At 37.6% G+C, this 6,025-nt stretch overlaps 1 non-coding gene across 1 annotated transcript; it reads left to right on the top strand.

Annotated features, from left to right (window-relative positions):
* Positions 1–3,152: 3,152 nt before the first annotated feature.
* trnae-uuc lies at positions 3,153–3,224 on the top strand. Its single transcript has one exon. It is a non-coding gene; the product is annotated as a tRNA-Glu (tRNA).
* The last annotated feature ends 2,801 nt before the right edge of the window (positions 3,225–6,025 follow it).

Here is a 6,025-nt window from a genome sequence, read left to right on the forward strand (position 1 = left end):
TAGTTCACGGTGTTTCAGTCGACGGGGAAAAAATAAAAAATCATTAATTAAACAAAAATATGCCCAAAGGGAACGCTGCTCGGTGCCGAAGGCACGGTGAAGGCTACTGTTTCCAATGAAGTGCGCGAGGGCCCCAGCGGCGATCAACAGTCTGAAACAGAAAATAAAAAATGTTTTGGTACACAGTAGTAAAGGCTAAGTCAAAAATGCAAAGTGTTTAGCAGTTTGAAAAATCAAGGAAATAATAAACAGAATGACTCATAATTTTGCTAAATTCTGGACCGTCTCATTCTATCGCAAAAGGCACCTGAAGGATTTTTTTTTTTTAAAACAAGAATGAACCGAAATGAAAACATTAGCTTTTTTCCGTATCTATATGCCTTCTATTAATGATGTTAATAACAATAGCCAGCATGAAGCTCCTTTGTGTAAGGTTTCTTCTTAATTTTTGATGAGTAGACTGAGCCTAAGGACTATCTACATTTTGAACTACGTCAATGTAACATTTTTAATGGGTTTTTTAAAATGGTACATTTATATCATAGTTCTGTTGTTTTACCTCCTCCTTGTATCGCATATTTTACAATTACATAGTTCGCAAATACGTCCTTTGCGCACCTGGTGGGTAGTTTCGCGAAGGATTTTAACACTTGACTGACTTGAGTTAACGCCGCCGACCATGCGGCGCGCTCGCGCGGCGGTATTACCCATTTTCGCTGTCTACTATTCTGTATATCGGTTCTAGTCCAGCCAACCCATTGCTGTATACACTTAATCTATAATTCCCTTGCTTTTCTCTCCAAAGAATTGTTGAACAAAACCAGGGAGACTCATGGCGTTGGTCACTCATCTGTCAGAGTTTTAATTTGCAAATACCAATTACAAGAAGGGTGCTGACAACGTGATAGCAGATTCTCTGTCTAGGTGTTAATTGTAAGACTATGTAAAACATGTGTACTCTTATATGTGGGGATGTTGTTTACTCTATCTGTGGTCTCTCATGGTAGGCAAACCCCAAAATTCTGCTGTATTAACCAGTTTCGAGGGGACGTATCGCACCTAGAAGGGAATGGAAGAGCGAAGTTGAAAATCTGCAGATTGGTGTTGCAACCTAGATTGACAAATTCAGAAACTTTGCTTAATTTGGAAATTATATGAGCCATTTATATATTTTTCATTAACACAACATTTTGCGTACCCATCTAATGTGATCGTAATGCAGATGTAGAGGCTGAGAGGTTCAGGAATTTTATTGGATAATGGTCTAGCAAAACCATCTTGGTCCAGTTGGGCTTCTCCGTGTTTACTTGTAAGAAAATCAGATAATTCTGATAGGTTTTTGCACAGATTACCGAAAGGTTAATAAGATTACCAATGGAACAATTCCCATAACACCTGATGTACTTGCTACATCATTAGAAGAATGGCATCTACGCTAATATTAGCCTGTTTCTCTCTTATTCCGAGGTCACCGTAGCCCACCAGATCCAGTCTGTATCCAAGTCCAGAGGGTCACTGCAGTCACCCGGATCAGTACGTATCCAGACCAGATGGGTGGATCAGCCCCTAGAAAGGACCTCTACAGCCCTGAAAGGACAGTGGAGACCAGGACAACTAGATGAGCCCCAGATACAGATTCCCTGTAAAGGACCTTGTCTCAGACAACCACCGGGACAAGACCACAGGGACAAGAACCACAGGAACACAGATGATTCTTCGCACAATCTGACTTTGCAGCCTGGAATTGAACTGCTGGTTTTCGTCTGGTCAGAGGAGAACTGGCCCCCCGACTGAGCCTGTTTCTCCCAAGATTTTTTCTCCATTCTGTCACCGATGGAGTTTTGGTTCCTTGCCGCTGTCGCCTCTGGCTTGCTTAGTTAGGGACACTTCATTTACCGCAATATCGTTGACTTGATTGGAAATTATTGCACAGATTACTAATTAAACTGAACTGAGCTGCATGATAACATCACTGAATTCAATGATGAACTGCCTTTAACTGTCATTTTGCATTATTGACACACTCTTTTCCTAATTAATGTTGTTCAGTTGCTTTGGACGCAATCTTTTTTTTGTTTAAAAGCGCTATATAAATAAAGGTGACTTCAACTTGACTTGACTATTGAACGGTTCCCAGTTCCTTCCATGAAAAGAGTTTTTGTGTATGGCTGGATGTTATTGGGGGGTTCTGCCCAAATTTTTTGTCTGTTGTTTGGCCCATTAACTAATCTATATGAAAGATCCTGTACAGTTTATTTGTACTGTAGGTTGCACACAAGCTTTTGAAAAAATAAAGCTTTTGCTCTCCTCTGTTTTGATCTTAGCGGCGCCACAGTTTGACAAACCTTTTACAATTCAAGTGGATGCATGCCAGATCAGGGCAGGTGCAGTCCTCCTTCAAGCTGGGACGGATGGGGTTGATCACGACATGAGTTACTTTTCATGAAAATTTAATTATTATCAAGCAAATTACTCGGTTATTGAAAAAAGAAGCACTTGCCTTGATATGGACCCTTCAATATTTCGACATGTACAGTATGGATGGGGAGGAGCTCAGCTAAGAATAGTTATGTACTCAGATCACAAACCGTTGACCTTTCTACATCCATTGCAGAACCCAAGTCCAGTGTTTAATGAGGTGGGTTTTGTTTTTTTTGCAACCTTATTATTTGCAAATTAAGCATATTTGAGGCACGGACAATGTGTTTGCAGACACTTTGTCTTGTGCTCATTGCTCTCTGTGATGTGGAAAGTGGGGGTAAGTGAGAGTCTTCTGTTTGGTATTGTTCTTGTTCCTTTTTTTCTTCCTTCTCCTTGAAAGTGCTTCTAGGGTCCGGATTGCTGGAGAGTGGAAGAGGAGGGACAAAGGGTAAGCTGAATGAGGATCACTGTATTCTTACTGCTTGTGCTTTGACATTAAGAAGACATTTTAGTTACACTGAGGTTGTAATGGGTAATAATATTAGGGGGAAGAATGTAGTTGTTTTTTTTTTTTTCTGGGGGGGGTTTGGGGGGATAAGACCCAAGTGAGGGCTGGGCTTGGCTGGGCTGGGCTTTGGCTTGTGTTTTTTTTCTGTTTGTTTTTTATGGTTTGGTTGCAGGTGGGGTGGTTACTATGGGGGTGTGTTTTTTCCACCTGATGCTCATTATGCTCCCATATGGTCTAGTGGTCAGGATTCCTGGTTTTCACCCAGGTGGCCCAGGTTCGACTCCCGGTATGGGGAGCATTCATTTATGTGGGGAAGTCGTGGCATAATGGTTAGAGAGTTTGACTCCTAACCCTCTTCGAATCTGTTTAAGTCTCGCGCCGCGGCAATACCATGGCTGAGGTGCCCTTGAGCAAGACACCGAACCCCCAACTGCTCCCCGGGCGCATAAATTGGCTGCCCACTGCTCCGGGTGTGTGTTCATGGTGTGTGTGTTAGTTGATTTAACTATTTTTATTCTCTACTTGCTGGTCCGTGTTGGCTCTCAGGTATGTTGCAATTGTTGAGCCGGTTGTAACACACACACACTAAGCTATAACTTGGTTCAAATTAACGGTGCATATATGCCATTTTTCAGTGGGTGCTTAGCCATTTCCATGGGTTCTTGAGCCCTGGAGCATGGGCAGAGGGTATCCTGTATCACACACTCCAGCCTCGACTTGAGTGGAAAATGAAATCATCCGTGGTTGTACGAGCATTGTTTGCACATGAGCAAATCATTTTTAGGATCATTTGTTTTCATGTCATACTTTGGGATATGTTATTATATATGCTATTTTGTTGACAATAAAGCATTATTTAAAAAAAAAAGAAAGAAAGAATTTTCACTTGCAAGCTACAGACCAAATGTTTCATCATACCTGCTTTCTTGCCAGTCTGTGTTCTTCTTCGACTTTATTTTGTGGTAAGTTACAATTTGCTTTCAGGGAAATGTATTGGAATAAAAGTATACATTTTAATTAGGAACGGTAGTGGAGTAAAAGTGAAAGTTGACAGAAATATCAAGTAAAGTAGAGATTCTCCCCAAAAATACTTAAGGACTATAGCCAATTATTATTACTTCGTTTACATTACACCACTGGATACATTCTTAATTGACAAAATCAAATGTTATATTTTTATTTTATTCTCAACCCTCCTGAAATTATGACTATGACTAGTATTATAGATTAATTGGCATCTGGTGTTTCCACAAATCCTGCGTCCAGGATAGGTAAGACTGCTCAATGAATGGAGCATATAGCCAATCAAGTAGGACCTTTTGATTTTATAAATCATTGACTAGGAAGTTGCAGCAGCGTTACTAAGAAAACTACACTTTTTGCATGAGCGAGCATGTGGGCGGCCAACTTAAAGGTATTACTTAACACTGCACCCTCTGACTAAGATCAGAACTGGTGGGTTTGTGATTGTGAGATTCACAAAAGCCGCATAAGGCCCAGTGCGATGATGAATGAATGAATAATTGAAAGTATGGGTTGTCAGAATAATCAAATATCTATTAATTAATTAATTAATAGAGTATTATTATTATTAATTAATTAATACATAACCAAATGTTTGTGATTAGTTCCTAATTAGAAACTGTTTAAACACAAATCTAAATTTAATGATCACTTGAAGTTGGAGCCATATTAAAACATGGAGCTAGAATCAAACTAAAATTGAATCCCAATAAATTAAGTGAATTGTTAAGGAAGCACAAGTTTAAAGACCTACACACATTATAGCTTTTATTTTTATTATTTTTTTTACCAGAGAATATTTCTTGTAGAAACACTTCTGATGGAGAAAAAAAGAGTTTTTTCTCAATTTTTCTCACCCTTTTAGTTATTTCCCCTTCCCCTATTTCTGTTCCCTTTTTAGCCCTATTATGCATCTGTACTGAGATTAAATAAAAATATAAACCCAATTTATACCACTTTGCAAAATCACTTTTTTTGAGCACTGGACGTTCACAATTGTTTTGCCCAAGCAGTATGTTTTAGGCTGTACCAGTAAATGTTCTCTCAAAAAAGATAAAAAACTGAGCAAATTCCTCCTTCTATTACTCCAAATTCAGCATCCTGTAACCTCTGAACATCAGTTGACAAAGAATACTAAAGAGAATAGGCTAAATAATTACACTTATTGTCTGCTAAATAATTTGAGTCAAAAATATACAGGGGCAATATTTCAGTTATTACCACCCACACTCTGACAATATCAGTCACGTTTACATCTACCATATGACATAAAACCTACACTTAATGTTCTTTTACATAATAATTGCAAAATTCAATCTTATAAATCAAAAGATCAAAACAAGAAATCTTGTATAGTTCTGATTACTGACATTCCCCCCACCTTTGATTTGATTTGTTCTTTTTTTTTTTTTTTTTTTTTTTTTTACAAGTTCATTACATTACATTAGGTAAATTGATTCTGAATTTATTCACATTTGTTTGGACGGATTTCACACTGAAACGTTTCATCTGAAGCTGTTTAAGTAAATCGCAGTATTGGCATACAAACAACAACAAAAACATTAGTGGATTAAGTGAATATTCACTTAAAAGACCTAAAATAATATAAAAAGGCTACTTAATGAGAATTAACTTAGAAAATTAAGCTACTGCTCTGTCATGTCAATAAGCCATTCACACTGAACGTACTTTTTTTCTTTAGTGTCAACCCGTTATTTACTTAACTGAACATGGATGTATTTGACCATTTTGTTGCTTTTTGCCATTTTCATATTTTAAAACATTTTTAAAATGTGTCTAGACAGTAGAGACACCTTCGTTCTTCATTCTACAAGGATTAACTTAATTTATAAAATATTGGATATATATTACAGTAATTTTGGATTTTATTAAGATTTGGTTTGACAGTGTAAATGCAATGTGATGACTTTATTCTACATTACAGTATACTGTACAATTTCATTAACTCTAAGGATGATTTGAAACATCTTAAATAGTTTGCTACCGATTTAACAGATAGAATTACTGAAACAAGATAAAAACAAGATAGCCCTGATGCTAAATTTATTCACA

The sequence above is a fragment of the Cyprinus carpio genome, chromosome A15, assembly GCF_018340385.1.
Source record: "Cyprinus carpio isolate SPL01 chromosome A15, ASM1834038v1, whole genome shotgun sequence".
NCBI classification, from domain to species: domain Eukaryota; kingdom Metazoa; phylum Chordata; class Actinopteri; order Cypriniformes; family Cyprinidae; genus Cyprinus; species Cyprinus carpio.